The 19,408-nt window shown below is 46.6% G+C and overlaps 1 pseudogene; it reads left to right on the top strand.

Moving 5' to 3' along the window:
• The window catches only part of LOC123482604, a 30,349-nt pseudogene extending 11,686 nt beyond the window's left edge, over positions 1 to 18,663 (top strand).
• The last annotated feature ends 745 nt before the right edge of the window (positions 18,664 to 19,408 follow it).

The raw sequence follows: 19,408 nt of genomic DNA, 5'->3' as shown, positions 1-19,408 counted from the left end.
CGCCCACTTCAACGGCAAACTGACGGTCCGTGTCCGGTTGAGAGAGAATCGGTGCGTTGGTGAATCGCCTCTTCAAATCCAGAAACGCTCGATCCGCCTCCGGATTCCACTTGAAGCTCCTGATACTGGAAGTCAAGGCCGTTAACGGAGCGGCCACACGGCTGTAATCCCGGATGAATCTGCGGTAGAAATTCGCAAACCCCAAAAATCTCTGGAGCTGCAATCTCGTACCGGGCTGGGCCCATTCCAGAACCGCTCTAACCTTCTCCTGGTCCATCCTAATCTCTCCCCTGGAGATGATGTACCCGAGAAAGGATGTCGTGTGGGCGTGAAACTCGCACTTCTCGGCCTTCACGAACAGGCGATTCTCCAACAATCGCTGCAGAACCTGCCGGACATGCTGGACGTGGTCGGAAGGTTCCTTCGAGAAGATCAGAATGTCATCCAGGTAAACAAACACAAAGAGACCGATCATATCTCTCAGGACGCCGTTCACCATACTCTGGAATACCGCTGGAGCATTGGTCAGTCCAAACGGCATCACCTGATACCGAAGTGACCCATCGGTGTATTGAAACCCGTCAACCACTCGTCTCCCTCTCTGATCCGGACCATGTGATACGCATTGCGTAGGTCTAGCTTGGTGAACACCGTAGCACCCTGTAAGGAGTCGAAGGCAGAACTCATCAAGGGCAGGGGATACTTGTTCTTGACCGTGATGTCATTCAACCCCCGATAATCAATACACGGTCGAAGAGAGCCATCCTTCTTACCCACAAAGAAGAATCCTGCCCCCAGGGGTGATGACGAGGGACGAACGAGACCAGCAGCTAGGGACTCCTTGATGTAGGTCTCCAAAGCCTCACGTTCAGGGCGGGAGATACTGTATAACCTTCCCTTGGGGTAGACAGCTCCAGGGAACAGGTTGATGGCACAATCATATGGTCGGTGGGGAGGGAGTGACAGAGCCTTCTGCTTACTGAACACTTCCCCAAATCGTGATATGTCTCGGGAACCAGGGACAAATCTGGGGGTTTAGCCTCAATCACCTGACTGGGAACCGAATGGGGACAGGCAGTCTTGAGACAGTTAGCATGACAATCAAGGCTCCAACTCGTTACCTTGCCCGTCACCCAATCGAACGTGGGATTGTGTTCCTTCAGCCAGGGGTATCCAAGGACTAGAGGAACATGGGAAGACGGCAGAATGAAGAATGAAATCATCTCCGAATGATTCCCCGACAACAGCATCTTAACCGGTTCAGTCCTCATCGTGATACGTGCCAGACTACTGCCGTTCAGAGTGGTCGCTTAATGGCTTCCGGCAATTGCTCCTTGGAAAGCCCCAGCTGTTCCACCAACTCGGCATCAAGAAAGCTTCCATCGGCACCTGAATCGACAAAGCGTTAATCGCTAAGCTCTGATTCCTGTTCACAAGGGTAGCCGGGAAACGGGGTCTGACAGAGGTACTGAGAGGTTGAAACTGGCTCGCTAAAAGTCCTCCCAACTTTAGCGAGCCGGGCAGTTTGACGACCGCCGGGAACAAGTGGAGATGTAATGTCCCGAGCTACCACAGTAGAGGCAACAGTTGGTCTTACGTCTATGTTGACGCTCCTCCTTGGTTAACCCGTGCCGCCCCACTTGCATGGGTTCAGAATCGGGAGAGAGAACCTCTCCAATAATCCTTTGTGGTGGAGAAGGATCGACGTGTTCTGGTCCACCACCCGACCCGACTGGGAACTGAGAAGCTGATCGATTGGACGGACCCCATTGCTTCTCCCTCCTTCGCTCTCGGACTCGATTATCCACCCGAATAGACAAGGCTACCAAGCTGTCCAGGTCACTAGGCTCGGATAGGAGATCAACTCATCCTTGAGCTGCTCCGACAGACCCTGGTAAAAGGCCGCTTGCAGAGACTCCTCATTCCACCCACTCTCCACAGCCAACGTCTTGAACTCGATCACGAAGTCGGCCACGCTGCGCAGTTCCTTGGCGAGCGAAACAGGCGCCTAGCTGCGTCCCTCCCTCGGACGGAATGGTCAAGAGCTTCCTCATCTCGGCCGTGAACCCCTGGTATGACGCCATGCAGGGATCCTGTCGTTCCCAAACGGCTGAAGCCCACTCCAGCGCTCGACCACGCAGCAACTCAATCACAAAGGCTATCCTAGCCTTGTCTGTGGCATAAGAGTAGGGCTGTAGATCGAACACTAATCCACACTGCATAAGGAAGGAACGGCATCTTCCCAGCTCCCCCTCATACTTATCCGGCGTCGGAACCTTGGGCTCACGGAAGGACACAGCTCCAGAAGCGGCAGGCGAGATGGGTGAAACCGGTAGTGGAGCCTCCACCGGAGACTTGCGTTGGTTCTGGACCTCCGTCAGACCGGTAGAAAGGTTCCGAACTGACAACGCGATCTCCTGTAGTACCGTGCTATGATGGCCCAACATCTTCTCCTGATGGGTAATGGCATGGCGAACAGAGTCCAGGTCCGCTGGGTTCATTAATGGCCGGATCGTTCTGTCACGGTTCTCTAAGACCGAACCCAGAAGCAGACCAGGACAAGGTGAGTTGAACGAATGAGAGTGTTTATTTACAGGGAAAAGATGCAGAATAGTCCAGTAGACGGAGCGGGTGGCGGAGATGAGTAGGTGGTGGTGAAGTAGCAGATGAACTGATGGCACGGCAGGGGTTGGGTGAAGGTTCCGGGAGAATGACTGTAGACAGAACAAACGGAGGTAAGTACAAGGCAGGTCAACAAGATGCAAAAAACAACAAAACTAACGCTAGTACTCTGAGGCTGATACGCTGGCAAAACATACTGTTAATGGCTAACGATCCGGCAGGGAATGGATGTTAGGCCAGAGCCTAAGAAGGGTGATGATCAGGACCAGGTGTGCAGATTGCTGATGGGATGCAGGTGCGGAAATCAAGAGAGCTCCCCGGAGCGTTCCAGAACCCTCGGGAAACTGGAGATCACGAACAGAAAAACTAGTCCACAGACAGGACCCGACTCAGACTGCCGGGATCGTTACAAGAATGGTATCTCGGAATGCACAACTCTTCACGAGGTCCTTGTCACGGATGGGCTATTGCAGCAGACAACCACACCGGGTTCCACTCCTATCAGCTAAAAACAAGAAGAAGCGGCTCCAGTGGGCACGTGATCAAAAACAATGGACAATTGAGGAGTGGAAAAACATTGCCTGGTCCAACGAATCCCAGTTCCTGTTGTGTCTTGCTGATGGCAGAGTCAGGATTTGGCGTAAGCAGCATGAGTCCATGGCCCCATCCTGTCTGGTGTCAACTGTACAGGCTGGTGGTGGCGTAATGGTGTTGGGAATGTTTTCCTGGCACACGTTAGGTCCCTTGATACCAATTGAGCAACGTTTCCATGCAAAGGGGGCTCCGACCCAGTACTAGATGGGTGTACCTAATAAACAGGCCACTGAGTGTATAACTGTCAAAGCAAGTAGCCTAATATGCTTCTCTTTGTATTTCTGTTTATTTGCCATTCAATTCAAACATTCCATAGCCTGTCCTGATTACCGATTGCACACACCCCAACTGCTAATTGTCTTGTTAATTGTTACTGTGTTCTCATTGTCTTTCTAACCATGTGTAAGAAGTGTTTGGGGAGTTCTCCAACCAAGGTGATGTTTTTACTGCCAATGGTTTTATTTGCTCTGCTGTTTTTAAAAGTGATTGTTTTAAACATTTTAAGTGTTAGAGTAGGCCAGCTCTTTCACACCAATGAAGGATGGGGCTCAGCTAGTTGCAGGCAAGATTGTGAGATGGATAGATGTTTTATTCAGAATGAGCATTAGTGTTGTAAATGGATGCCCTCTTCTTCCTCTGTGTTGAGGTCTCGTGTGTGGTTCTCCTCTTCCACACTTTAGCATCCACTGCTCTAGGAACAGGTTTATTCTTAGCCAGCCCAATGCATTCTCACTCCATGTTGTTCCTGCCATGCTGTTTCCACTGTGGAGCAACATAATGTTGGATTTATGTATAAGCTCCCTGAAAAGAAGACCCTGCTTTGTCAGAGCGGTAGCTAAAGTAGGAATAGAGTAGAGTGGAGGACAAGTAGGTCACATATAGTACATACTGCTGGCAGTATAATGGAGGGAGGGAGAGAGAGACAGACAGAGAGACAGAGAGAATAGAAGTAGAAACTGTTTAAAGCACAACTCCTGGGGACTCCATATTGTTTTTTTAGGGGACTGTGAAATGAGCATCCCCGTCCTCCTCAGTCAGTGTGTGGAAACCTACAAACCAATGTACCACTACGCAGTCGACTTACTTGAGCATGTGACTGTATATTAACAATAGTATGGTATTTGTGTCCACAGGGAGGGGAGCACTGCTACTACCAAGGGAGGTTGAGGGGCTTACCAGAGTCCTGGGGAGCTCTCTCCACCTGTCTTGGCCTATGGTGAGCCTCTCCCCATAGTTATATACTGTCTGTCAATGGCCTTGCCTCACCACACTGACTTGGTACAATACTGGCACTATGCCTTTGATAAGTTAAATGGCATCTTTGATCTTCATGTACTAAGGAAGTCTCAAGGTTTTGCTCGCCTGAGGTAGAGTATCGCATTATAAGCTGTAGACCACACTATTTACCAAGAGAGTTTTCATCTATATTTTTTGTAGCTGTCTATCTACCACCACAAACCGATGCCGGCACTAAGATTGCACTCAATGAGCTGTATAAGGCCATAAGCAGACAGGAAAACGCTCATCCAGAGGCAGCGCTCGTAGTGGCCGTGGACTTTAATGCAGGGAAACTTAAATCCGTTCTACCTAATTTCTATCAGCATGTTCAATGTGCAACCAGAGGAAAAAAAACTCTAGACCACCTTTACTCCACACACAGAGACGCATACAAAGCTCTCCCTCGCCCTCCATTTGGCAAATCTGACCATAACTCTATCCTCCTGATTCCTGCTTATAAGCAAAAACTAAAGCAGGAAGCACCAGTGACTCGGTTAATAAAAAAGTGGTCAGATGACGCAGATGCTAAGCTACAGGTCTGTTTTGCTAGCACAGACTGGAATATGTTCCGGGATTCTTCAGATAGCATTGAGGAGTACACCACATCAGTCACTGGCTTCATCAATAAGTGCATCGATGATGTTGTCCCCACAGTGACCGTACGTACATACCCCAACCAGAAGCCATGGATTACAGGCAACATCCACACTGAGCTAAAGGGTAGAGCTGCCGCTTTCAAGGAGCGGGACTCTAACCCGGAAGCTTATAAGAAATCCCCCTATGCCCTCTGACGAACCATCAAACAGGCAAAGAGTCAATACAGGACAAGATTGAATTGTACTACACCGGCTCTGACGCTCATCGGATGTGGCAGGGCTTGAAAACTATTACAGACTACAAAGGGAAGCAATTGCCCAGTGACACAAGCCTACCAGATGAGCTAAATCACTTCTATGCTCGCTTCGAGGCAAGCAACACTGAAGCATGCATGAGAGCATCAGCTGATCCGGATGACTATGTGATCATGCTCTCCATAGCCGATGTGAGTAAGACTTTTAAGCAGGTCACAAGGCTGCAGGGCCAGATGGATTACCAGGACGTGTACACCGAGCATGTGCTGACCAACTGGCAAGTGTCTTCACTAAAATTTTCAACATGTCCCTGACTGAGTCTGTAATACCAACATGTTTCAAGCAGACCACCATAGTCCCTGTGCCCAAGGACACTAAGATAACCTGCCTAAATGAATAACGACCCGTAGCACTCACGTATGTAGCGCTTTGAAAGGCTGGTCATGGCTCACATCAACACCATTATCCCAGAAATCCTAGACCCACTCCAATTTGCATACCGCCCCAACAGATCCACAGATGATGCAATCTCTATTGTACTCCACACTGCCCTTTCCCACCTGGACAAGAGGAACACCTACGTGAGAATGCTATTCATTGACTACAGCTCAGTGTTCAACACCATAGTGCCCTCAAAGCTCAACACTAAGCTAAGGATCCTGGGACTAAACACCTCCCTCTGCAACTGGATCCTGGACTTCCTGACGGGCCGCCCCCAGGTGGTAAGGGTAGGTAATAACACGTCTGCCATACTGATCCTCAACACGGTGGCCCCTCAGTGGTGCGTGCTCAGTCCCCCCTGTACTCCCTGTTCACCCATGACTGCATGGCCAGGCATGACTCCAACACCATCATTAAGTTTGCAGACGACACAACAGTGGTAGGCCTGATCACCGACAACGATGAGACAGCCTATAGGGAGGAGGTCAGAGACCTGGCCGTGTGGTGCCAGGATAACAACCTCTCGCTCAATGTGATCAAGACAAAGGAGATGATTTTGGACTACAGGAAAAAAAAGAGGACTGAGCACGCCCCCATTCTCATCGACGGGGCTGTAGTGGAACAGGTTGAGAGCTTTAAGTTCGAACTATCATGGTCCAAACACACCAAGACAGTCGTGAAGAGGGGCACGACAAAACCTATTCCCCCTCAGGATACTGAAAAGATTTGGCATGGGTCCTCAGATCCTCAACAAGTTCTACAGCTGCACCATCGAGAGCATCCTGACTGGTTGCATCACCGCCTGGTATGGCAACTGCTCGGCCTCCGACCGCAAGGCACTACAGAGGGTAGTGCCTACGGCCCAGTACATCACTGGGGTCAAGCTTCCTGCCATCCAGGACCTCTATACCAGGCGGTGTTAGAGGAAGGCCCTAACAATTGTCAAAGACTCAAGCCACCCTAGTCATAGACTGTTCTCTCTGCTACCACACGGTAAGCGGTACCGGAGCGCCAAGTCTAGGTCCAAAAGGCTTCTCAACAGCTTCTACCCCCAAGCCATAAGACTCCTGAACAGCTCATCATGGCTACCCGGACTATTTGCACTGTGATTTGATTTAATATCACTGCTATATAATGGGAGTCTTACAGATATACAGTGGGGCAAAAAAGTATTTAGTCAGCCACCAATTGTGCAAGTTCTCCCACTTAAAAGATGAGAGAGGCCTGTAATTTTCATCATAGGTACACGTCAACTATGAAAGACAAAATGAGAAAAAAATCCAGAAAATCACATTATAGGATTTTTAATGAATTTATTTGCAAATGATGGTGGAAAATAAGTATTTGGTCAATAACAAAAGTTTTGTCAATACTTTGTTATATACCCTTTGTTGGCAATGACACAGGTCAAACGTTTTCTGTAAGTCTTCACAAGGTTTTCACACACTGTTGCTGGTATTTTGGCCCATTCCTCCATGCAGATCTCCACTAGAGCAGTGATGTTTTGGGGCTGTCGCTGGGCAACACGGACTTTCAACTCCCTCCAAAGATTTTCTATGGGGTTGAGATCTGGAGACTGGCTAGGCCACTCCAGGACCTTGAAATGCTTCTTACGAAGCCACTCCTTCGTTGCCCGGGCGGTGTGTTTGGGATCATTGTCATGCTGAAAGACCCAGCCACGTTTCATCTTCAATGCCCTTGCTGATGGAAGGAGGTTTTCACTCAAAATATCACGATACATGGCCCCATTCATTCTTTCCTTTACACGGATCAGTCGTCCTGGTCCCTTTGCAGAAAAACAGCCCCAAAGCATGATGTTTCCACCCCATGCTTCACAGTAGGTATGGTGTTCTTTGGATGCAACTCAGCATTCTTTGTCCTCCAAACACGACGAGTTGAGTTTTTACCAAAAAGTTATATTTTGGTTTCATCTGACCATATGACATTCTCCCAATCCTCTTCTGGATCATCCAAATGCACTCTAGCAAACTTCAGATGGGCCTGGACATGTACTGGCTTAAGCAGGGGGACACGTCCTGCACTGCAGGATTTGAGTCCCTGGCGGCGTAGTGTGTTACTGATGGTAGGCTTTGTTACTTTGGTCCCAGCTCTCTGCAGGTCATTCACTAGGTCCCCCCGTGTGGTTCTGGGATTTTTGCTCACCGTTCTTGTGATCAATTTGACCCCACGGGGTGAGATCTTGCGTGGAGCCCCAGATCGAGGGAGATTATCAGTGGTCTTGTATGTCTTCCATTTCCTAATAATTGCTCCCAAAGTTGATTTCTTCAAACCAAGCTGCTTACCTATTGCAGATTCAGTCTTCCCAGCCTGGTGCAGGTCTACAATTTTGTTTCTGGTGTCCTTTGACAGCTCTTTGGTCTTGGCCATAGTGGAGTTTGGAGTGTGACTGTTTGAGGTTGTGGACAGGTGTCTTTTATACTGATAACAAGTTCAAACAAGTGCCATTAATACAGGTAACGAGTGGAGGACAGAGGAGCCTCTTAAAGAAGAAGTTACAGGTCTGTGAGAGCCAGAAATTTTGCTTGTTTGTCGGTGAACAAATACTTATTTTCCACCATAATTTGCAAATAAATTCATTAAAAATCCTACAACGTGATTTTCTGGATTTTTTTTTCTCAATTTGTCTGTCATAGTTGACATGTACCTATGATGAAAATTACAGGCCTCTCTCATCTTTTTAAGTGGGAGAACTTGCACAATTGGTTTCTGACTAAATACTTTTTTTCCCCACTGTATAATGAACGTGTTCCCTCTCTCTCACTCTCTCACTCTCTCTCTCTCTCTCTCTCTCTCAGTGGTATGTTTTCTGATGGGATGTTCACTTATGGGATTGAGCCTCTTTTCGATGGGACCAATCAGGTGAGTGTGTGTGGTGGTTGGGAGATAACGGTATAGATAGCCCTGTGTAGTAGTGTTGATGTTATTGATTCATACATTCATAGTAACATGGATGCAGTTGATGAATATGGATGAACATGGTAAAGATGGCATTGTTTTCTCCTGGTGTCTCATTGACTCCTCTCCAGACTGAGGGGGCCCACCTGGTGCGTAGGATGCCTGATGTCAGACTATCCCCAGACTGTCCAGGTACTGGCAACATCCTACATCCTCTCTCCTCTCTACAATCATTCATGTTCATACCTACCAATGAGAAGACACATTGATATTGGTAGATCCATTCTCTTTGATGTCATTTCTCAATCCTCTGTGTTGTATTGTGTCCAGACTGCACAGACAACAGTGAGGGTGATAGAGTCAGAGGTAATGGTGATGAGCAGACGAAGGATCCCCTGGTCAGTGAGGTGCTGAGGCGCTCTAAGAGACAGCTGCCACGCAGGCCCACCGTGCAGTCAGAGACCAAATACATCGAGCTGATGGTGGTCAATGACTATGAAATGGTGAGTTAGCCTTTTCTGGAAAAAATTGATGTGTGTGTGTTCATACGTGCATCCGTGTGTGTGACGCACACTGTACCTAACGTTTGCTGTCTGTCTGCAGTTTGTGCAGCTGCGACGCTCCACTACCCAGGCCAGGAACTTTGCCAAAGCAGTGGTGAATATGGCAGATGCAGTAAGAGCTCTGTTTGTCACTCCATACTTAACTTTTGTACTTTATATTGTACTGATACCAATAGTCAATTATGATGATATTGTTATGTTAAAGTCATATCAGTGATCATAGGCTAGGTTGTAGCCTACAAGAACAATCTATCATATCTTACTTATTATGTCCATGATCCTAGATATGAATTTGTTTATACCTTTGAACTCAACGACCCTGCTCCTAACCATCAATATATGTTTGGCCTGCAGATTTACAGGGAACAGCTGAACACACGCATCGTGCTGGTTGCCATGGAGACCTGGTCGTCGGCCAACATGGTTCCCGTGGTGACGGATCCGTTGACAACGCTGCAGAACTTCATGAAGTACAGGAAGGACAGCATTAAGGAGCAGAGTGATGTCGTGCACCTCTTCTCGTGAGCGCCCCCTGTCTCTGTCCCCCTGAAATGGAAAGGAGGTTGATATATGAGGGCCTACTCCTGTATCTAACCTTGGGCAGTCAGTGTTTGCATCCCAAATGCCACACTATTCCCTTAGAGGGCTCTGGTCAAAAGTAGTGCACTATAAAGAGAATATGGTGCCATTTGGGACACAGTCAGTATAGTTGACTGGTTGCAGCAGGTTTATATGTACTACATGTCCAGGTTTGACCCCTGTTCTCCTCTCTGTCCTCCAGGGGGCGTACATTCCAGAGCAGTCGAAGTGGGACGGCCTACACAGGAGGTGTGTGCTCTCTCACCAGAGGAGGGGGCATCAACGAGGTAAGAGAGACAACTGTGTGTTTCCTACTCAGCATCAAAGGACTGTGACTCACAACAATGAGCTTATACTCCAGGCTCATGGTTTAGGAACTGACACAGCTACTACATTTAAGAATGACTCTTCTTTGATTTCTTTGTTTTTTCAGTGAGGAATGTGAGGAGTGTAACTTCAGTCAAAGAGAAAGCCATTGATACAGAGTGGATGTGTGTATTTGTGTTCCAGTATGGGAATGTGGGTCCTATGGCCATCACTCTGTGCCAGAGTCTGGGTCAGAACATTGGGATGAGGTGGAACAACATACGCAGCTCTGCGGGTAAGGACAATCAGAGCAGGGGAAGGGTGATGGATGGATGGATGGATGGATGGATGAGAGAGAGAGAGAGAGAGAGAGAGAGAGAGAGAGAGCCCATGGATTCAGTAAAAGAAGGGAGGAAGGGCTAGATGGAGGGAGTGGTACAGGCAGTGATGGATTGATTTCATTTAAACCTACTCGTGAAATAATAGTAGTAGTTTTTTCTCAAGGATTTAACTCAGTGAGTAAATGTAAATTCCTTCTTGTCAAGATGAATGTCATTAACCACCTAATTTTCTTGCATGACTTTTCACTCCCTCTTTCCCCCTCCTTTTCTTCCTTTACCTCCATCTCTCTCAGGAGACTGCAGATGTCCTGATGCTTGGCTTGGTTGTATTATGGAAGACACTGGGTAAAGATTGACTTTAGGACTACATATACAGTACATCAGTCTTCAGAACACACCTCACAAGCGTTTGAGGGATTTGGCTTCGGCTTATTCAATACCAGATGGTACAATGCTGATTTGACAAGCCATTGTCAAGCTATTGTCAAATCCATCTACTACAATCAGCATGTTTGTACCACAGATGATAACATTTGAGTCAGATTGTAAAATTGCTGAAAACATTTTTACATTTGATTTGGCACTACATGTTGGAAAAAAACACACTATCATTGGCTTTGACCATTTTCTCTCTCTCGCTCTCTTCTGTCTCTCTCCCTGCATCTCTGTATGTGTGCGTGTACTTGTTGTGTGTGTACAGATATTACCTGCCCAGAAAGTTCTCTCGCTGCAGTATTGATGAGTATATCCAGTTCTTGCTCCAGGGGGGCGGGAGCTGCCTCTTCAACAAGCCCAACAAGGTGAGGCTGGTGTGGGTGAGGGATGTGGGAGGGTGGCCTAGCCTGGTGGTCTAGTGGGTAGTGGAGTGTAAGCTGAAGGTCCCTGGAGTGCTGTTATATATAGCCTAATTAATTATCCCAATGTCCTCATTTCTCCATATTAGATATTTACATAAAGCTCTGTGCCCATCCATGATTATCTCTCTCTTCCCCTTCTTTATGACCTTCTCTTTTCTTTTCTTCTCCTCTTTTCTTCCTTCCATCTATTATCTCTCCCTCCATCTGTTCTCCTGTCCCTCCATCCCTCCATCTCTGTATCAGCTGTTGGACCCTCCTGAGTGTGGGAACGGCTTCGTGGAGACGGGGAGGAGTGTGACTGTGGGTCTCAGCTGGTGAGGGTCTCTATAAGGAACTGGCACTGTAACCCATACATGATGAGGGAACCAGAACCCTCCAGTGTGGATGGAGCTACTCTCTGCATCTCAAATGGCACCCTATTCCCTATATAGTGCACTGCTTTTGACCACAGCCATATGGGCCCTGCTCATAAGTAGGGCACTATTTTATTTATTTATTTGAGTTAACCTTCATTTAACTATGAAGGCAATAGGGTGCCATTTGAGACAGACACTGTCATGGTGATGTTGGTATGATGAACAGTCTCAGTGACTGTGTGTGTTTGTCTGTGTTGCTGTAGGAGTGTGCCCGTAGTGGAGGGGCATGCTGTAAGAAGTGTACCCTGACCCATGATGCCATGTGCAGTAGCGGACTGTGCTGCCGTGGGTGCAGGGTGAGTCCCTCCACTACCACCACCACTTCATTTACATATTACTCATCACACTCATCATACTCCACTCTATGGAGGCTAGTGCCTCTTCAGTATTTAACTAATTCATTACCGAACATTGAATTACCCAACATTTTTATTAAGGGGTTACACACAGCTTTAATGATAAAAGCGTCCGATCTTGAGAATTAGGAGTCTGCTAGTGCTACTATACTGTCTTGACAGGAAGAGGTCATGTGTGGGATGTTGTTCTTGTGTGTCAGTATGAGCTGAGAGGAGCGGTGTGCAGACAGGCTGTGAATGACTGTGACATCCCAGAGAGCTGCACAGGAGACTCCAGCCAGGTACTGTACTCTACACTACACTATTACCCTGGTGCATGTTGGGAGATGGAGTCTTTGGGAGCATGAGTTGGTCTGAAGTAAACATTTACATTTACGTCATTTAGCAGACGCTCTTATCCAGAGCGACTTACAAATTGGCGTAAACCATACTGTATGTCATTTTCTCCTGTTGCAGTGCCCTCATAATGTGCACAAGCTGGATGGATACACGTGTGACAGTAGTCAGGTAAGGCACACCTTTGTTTGAATGGGGTTTTGCTCTGCAGTCAGTGTGTTGTTGAGATATGTCTGTCCTACTGCTAACCATTGTTTTCATCTCTCTCTCTCTCTCTCTCTCTCTCTCTCTCTCTCTCTCTCTCTCTCTCTCTCTCTCTCTCTCTCTCTCTCTCTCTCTCTCTCTCCCCCTCTCAGGGTCGTTGTTATAGTGGTCGGTGCAGGACTCTCGATGGCCAGTGTAAGGGACTGTGGGGCTACAGTAAGTATTAATGATTAATTCATTTCTTGAATGTCTTTCACACCCCTGAATTACTCACTGGCCAGTAGTCATGTATTGGTACTGTTTCAATGGCTATGCCCATGGCAGTCCTTTGCCATCTTGTGGACTGATATGGAACTTCATCTGAGTTACAGATGGCAATGATATGGATCTAATGTGTGTTGTGTTGTGTGCTGTCTCAGATTCAGCAGACCGCTTCTGCTATGAAAAGCTGAATGCAGAGGGCACAGAGAAGGGCAACTGTGGGCGGAGTCCTGAGGGCCAGGGATGGCTGCAGTGCAACAAGCCGTAAGCCTTCTATCACTCTCATTATTACACAATAGACATGACCGGAGATGTATATGTTTTTCTCCCCCATCTTCTTTCCTCTCTCTCTCTCTCCCCTCTCTCTCTTTCTCTCTCAGGGATGTGCTGTGTGGTTTCCTGTTCTGTGCCAATATGACAGTGAAGCCAAAGTTTGGGGATCTGGAGGGGGAAGTGACCAGCCTTACAATATACCACCAGAACAAGTACCTGGACTGCCGGTGAGTTGTACCTTTCTACCCCTTTAATGTTTGTGTTTGGGAGGCTCTCATAGATTGAACAGAATAGATTAATTTATGAATTTATCCCTCGTTGCCTCTCCCCCTCCTCTCAACTCCTCCTCCTCCCTCCTCCTCCTCCTCTCCCTCCTCCTGCTCCTCCTCCTCCTCTCCCCTGCTCCTTCTCCTCCTCCTCTCCCTCCTCCTCCTCTCTCCCATCTGTGTGTCTGTGTGTCCAGAGGGGGGCCATGTCCTGCTGGAGGATGGGTCAGACCTGGGTTACGTAGAGGATGGTACGCCGTGCGGCCCCAACATGATGTGTCTGGAGCGTCGCTGTCTCCCCGTGGCAGCCTTCAACCTCAGCACCTGCTCTGGCTCCACGCTGGGACGCACCTGCTCTGACCACGGGGTGAGGAGACACACAGGGACCACCCCACCACACATGCCTGCATTGAAATAGAGTCATGTTAGCTTGTTGGGTTTGTGTTATCAATTATTTAATCTTTCTCTTTCTCTCTCTCTCTCTCTCTCTCTCTCTCTCTCTCTCTCTCTCTCTCTCTCTCTCTCTCTCTCTCTCTCTCTCTCTCTCTCTCTCTCTCAGACATGCAGTAACGAGGTGAAGTGTATCTGTGACAGGGACTACACCGGGAAGGACTGCAGTGTCTTTGACCCCATCCCTGACCCCACGCCGCCTGCCAGCACGGAGAAGAAAGGTCCAAATCTCCTCTGTGTGTCTGTCGGTTTGTCTGTCTGTCTGTCTGTTTGTCTGTCTGTTCTCCCCTTATCCCTCTCATTATCTGTCTACCATCACGTCATATCTTTGTGTACATATATGGAGTTTAGGGTATCTATAGTCTAGCTTTTAAGATAGCTATTGCCTTAGTTGTGTTTTGGGTGAAACGGCACTGGAGTCGAGTAAGGGAAACTGACTGACTTTGTGTCTGCATGTGTGAGTGAGGTAGTGTGAGAATGTGTATGCTGAACGTGTACATGTGTGCATATACTGTATGCACGCGTCTGTGTCTTTGTGTTTCTATAAGTTACAGGCACCTGGCTTCTATCTTCAAGTGTCTTCCTTACTATCTTACAGTCTGCTTCTGATTCAGAGGGGTTGGGTTAAATGCGGAAGACACATTTCGGGTTGAATGCATTCAGTTGTACAACTGACTAGATATCCCCCTTTCCCTTTCCATTGACACAGGGCTCATAGGGCTCTCATAGGTCCCAAAAAACCAAACCCACCCTATGCAAGAGGGTGTCCAGCTGAAAGAGTAAGAGAGGGGATGAGAAAGAAGTAATAAAAACACCCTCCTTTTTTAACTGTCGCCTCCCTGATCTCCCCTCGCTCTCCCTCCTCCACCCCACGTCCTCTCTTATTCTCTCTTTCTCCATCCTACTCTCTTTCTTCCTCCTCTCTCTGTCTCTCTCTCTCTCTCTCTCTCTCTCTCTCTCTCTCTCTCTCTCTCTCTATCTCTCTGTCTCTCTCTCTCTCTCTGTCTCTCTCTCTCTCTGTCTCTCTTTCTCTCTCTGTCTCTCTCTCTCTGTCTCTCTCTCTCTGTCTCTCTCTCTCTCTCTCTTTCCGGATGTTGATGTTGTTGATGTACAGTGTTGATGCTGTCCTCTGACGTGTGTTTTTGGTGGTGTTGTTTTGTTCCCCTCTGCACCCCTCCTTCCCCCTCCTTCCTCTGCGCAGGTCCCAGTGGCACCAATATCATAATAGGGTCCATCGCAGGTGCTATTCTTCTGGCAGCTATAGTCCTAGGGGGAACAGGATGGGGATTTAAGTAAGAGTTTTGGCATGCCTCTGTACCTGTCTGCTTCTCCCCAAGGCCCCCACTCACACCCCTCCAAAAGAACGGCTGCAACTCATCGCCCCACCAATGGTGGGGACAGATGGGTTGAGTTCACCATCCAATTGCTTTGAAACATACAGTGATATTTAGAATGAGTATCGGGCTGGTAACTCTGATACTTCACTTTATAAGACCTAGTAGAATTTAACCCTGACCTCCTCCATGCAGGGAGAGAGAGAGAGATGCCTCCCCTTCACACCTTCAGACTGGCTTCAACCCAGCACTCCTGCCAGGGACAGGAGTGGACAGTTCCCCTATAGTCTCCTATGTCCTCTATGAAGTTCCCAAACTGTTATGGTTCTCTTTAAAGCCTCCTGTAGAGTGTTCATTCTATGATGCCTCTCCTTAGTGCAGCTCTTCATCTGGAGTATCTTTAAAGTAGTGTCCACTCAGTAATGCCCACTCAGTAGTGCCCTAACCAAAGTGCCCTTGCTGCAGTGGAGCCCTAGCTGTGTGCATGCCTGGCCTGCTAATGCCGCTTCACTCCTTAGTCTCTGATCCAAAAGGATTATACCACTTCCCTGTCATCACTTGCATCAAGAATGATCTAATTTGTGTTACTTTTCTTATTTTATTTGTCTGGTACATCAAAATTAATTTGATTGATCCATTTCTCAAAATAGTTAATATGTTGCTGGGAATAATGACTAATCCTTTTGGGGGCAGGGGTAACTGTGTGTGCATGTGTGCATGAGCTGTGTCAATATTAACGTGGTCTGTTAAATATCTTCTTTAGTGGTAAGCTTTACACTCATTTGAACAAACAAGAAAATTGTTTATTACAACTACGGCTGTGACGGCCATGGAATTTTGGATGACTGTTATTAGTCAGCCAAATGACCGCAGTCACCGTAATAATCGTTTGAATAGCAAACTTGTTTTATTTTTAAGACGCACATTTTCTCCTCTGCTGCTGACTACATGTGCTGTGCTGCTGCAAGGAAGTGGGAGTTGCCTAGGCAACCAAATACTTGTTTGCGACAACACTTTGCTTGTTTCAGCAAGGAGCAACAAAGTTTCATCACGTTGTAAAGAGTCCATGATACTGCGGAAACGGACTCAACCGCACGAATACCCGGCCATCCCGTCTTCAGTCGGCTGTTTGTTCCACACACACATACACCCCAAAAAAATGTATGACGGTTATTACATTTCATGACGGCCTTCATCCATAATCGTCAGTTACACGATTAAACGGTAATTGTGCCAGCCCTAATTACAACATAATTAATTAGAGTATGAAAAAAAGTGTAAAAAATCTGGACTTCTTGTAGTCTTGGAGTGAGCAGTGGGAGAACACTGTCTACTACACATCACTTTGAATGGGCTTTATACAGTGCCTTGCAAAAGTATTCAGACCCCTTGAATCTCTTCACATTCTATTGTGTTACAAAGTGGGATTACAATTTATTTAATTGTCATTTTTTGGTCAACAATCTACTCAAAATTCTCTCTACTGTCAAAGTAGAAGAATAAAAAAAAATAAAGATTTATAAAAATACATACCACATCTGTATGGTCCCTCAGTCAAGTATTGAATTTCAAGCACAGATTAAACTACAAAGACCAGGGAGCTTTTCGAAAGCCTCATAAAGAAGGGCAGTGATTGGTAGATGGGTAACAATAACAATCAGTCATTGAATATATCTTTAAGCATGGTCAAGTTAATAATTATGCTGTGGTTGATGTATTAAACCACCCAGACACATCAAAGATACAGTCTTCCTTCTGAACTGAGCTGCAGGACAGGATGTTACCACGAGGCCATTGGTGATTTTAAAACAGTTACAGAGTTCAATGGCAGTGATGGGAGAAAACTGAAGATGGGTCAACAAAATTGTAGTGACCACAATAATGACTTAAATGATAGAATCAAAAGAATAATACAAATATACAGAATACAAATATTCCATAACATGCATCTTGTATGCAACAAGGCACTAAAGTAATACTGCAAAGAAACACGCAAAGGAATACACTTTTTGGCCTAAATGCAAAGCCTGATGTTTGGGGAAAATCCAACACAACCCATCACTGAGTAACTGCCTCCTTATTTTCAAGCATGGTGGTGGCTGCATCATGGTATGGGTATGCTTGACATCGGCAAATAATGGGGAGTTTTTCAGGACAAAAAGAAATGGGATGGAGCTAAGTACAGGCAGAATCCTAGAGCAAAAACCCTGCTTTAGGTTGCTTTACACCAGACAGTCCAAATCTACACTGGAGTTGATTACCAAGAAGACAGTGAATGTTCCTGAGTCGCCAGGAATCTTGAAAATTGCTGTCTGGCCATGATCCCCAACACATTAACAGAGCTTGAAGAATTTTGAAAAGAATAATGGGCTAATATTTCACAATCCAGGTGTGTAAAGCTCTTAGAGCCTTACCCAAGAAGACTCAAAGCTGTAATCGCTGCCAAAGGTGTTTCTAACATGTTGAATAGTTATGTGAATACTTATGCAACGACTATGTTTTAGTTATTTAATTTCTATTAACCTTTTAAAATGTTAACTATTTCTTCCACTTTTACATTACAGAGTATTTTGTGTAGATGGTTGACAAAAAAATTACAATTAAATCCATTTTAATCCCACTTTGTAACATAATAAAATGTGTAGAAATCCAAGGGTTTATGAATACTTTTGCGAGGCAATATACCATGATTCTGAAATGCCTTGTCATCACTATACAGTATCTACTGTTGTTAAGCCTTCTTTGTCTCCTGCTATTACTGATGTGTCTCCTCTCCTCATATCTCTTCTGCCAATGTGTTGCTCCTCCTCCTTCCTGGTTGAAGGAATATCCGAAGAGGAAGGTATGACCTAGCCCCTGACACTGCATGGTGACATCCTTCATCCCCCTTCCTCATCCCATAGCTCTTCACAGCATGGCCTCAGACCCCATCTCACAGGTGACCTCGGACATCATCCCGCCTCTGACCTTTAACCTCATTCCGCCACTGACCTCATTTCACAGCTGATTTCATCCTCTGACCTAATCCCATATAGCACAGCAAAACTCTAGTATCAGTCTCAGCCTTTGTCTTCTCCACCTCATGACCTTTTCCACAGAGAATGCAGTTTTCTTTCAGTTCAATTTCATGTCTTCTTTACTCTCCTCACACCAAGTCCTACAATCACCTTCTGCCAACTGCTCGACTTATTTACAACCTTACAACTTTTACTCTCTTACACTGTTTCCTTTCTTTCCAGATCTGGTGGAGGATAAGATGTCTGTCTTTGTCTGTCTTTCTCTCACTCTGTGTTGTTTCCAAGTCGGAGAAGAGGGAAAAAGAACAAGTCTTCCACTCCTGTCCCGAACCTCTCCAGACCTCTTCCGTTAACATCTCCTCTCCTGTCCACTTCCTGTCTGTCCACCTGTCTATCTCCGGCCCCTCCGCCAGTGTAGCACCTCCCACATTGCATACCAGCCACTTATATTATCCAATCAGGATAAAGTCTTTGCCACGGCCAGAATGAGAAGGTTGTTGTTGGTCCCTAGAGTGGCGTCAGGGTCTTCCTCCTTTCCAGCGACTAAGTAGGATGCACTTCGGTGTCTGCGTACTGTAGTTCCTTTTCCTTCCGCTTACAACAGTCCAATGAAGAACATGTCAACATTTCAACTTTCCAATGCTTGTCTGGAAACAAACGTCTGACCGCTGTTTGAGAATGCTGGACTAGCCCAGACCTGCCATCTGAAAAACGATTTAAATCAACTTTAAGTTGTCAAGGAAACACAGCAAAACAAACATTGATCAAAGACTCTCAAGTGGCTATTGGATCAGCTAAACTCCCCCTTTCAGAGAGGCCTTGTCAAGTGACTGGATGACAACCCAGATTCAGACATTATCTAGTTACAACAACACGGAGAAAGAAGAGCAACTTATTGTGAGAATGACTATGAAACAAAAGCAGTAGACCGTTCAAAACATCCTGGACTGATGTTAGGGTTTATGTTGATTGTTCATTCTTTGTTCCTGTCTGTTGAGATGTAGGAAGGGGGAGTTAGACCCTATGGTTTTGGGATCATATTTAAAAAGAAGCAGAGACCATAACTCAGTGTTTTCAACCGTAGATCTACGAACACAACATTCCACACATAGTGTTAGTTAACAGAGCCTGTCTGTATGTGTCTGTA

This window comes from Coregonus clupeaformis, chromosome 35 (genome assembly GCF_020615455.1).
Source record: "Coregonus clupeaformis isolate EN_2021a chromosome 35, ASM2061545v1, whole genome shotgun sequence".
NCBI classification, from domain to species: Eukaryota; Metazoa; Chordata; class Actinopteri; order Salmoniformes; family Salmonidae; genus Coregonus; species Coregonus clupeaformis.
The sequence above is the reverse complement of the archived record's forward strand: the minus strand, read 5'-3'. Positions and strand labels throughout refer to the sequence as shown.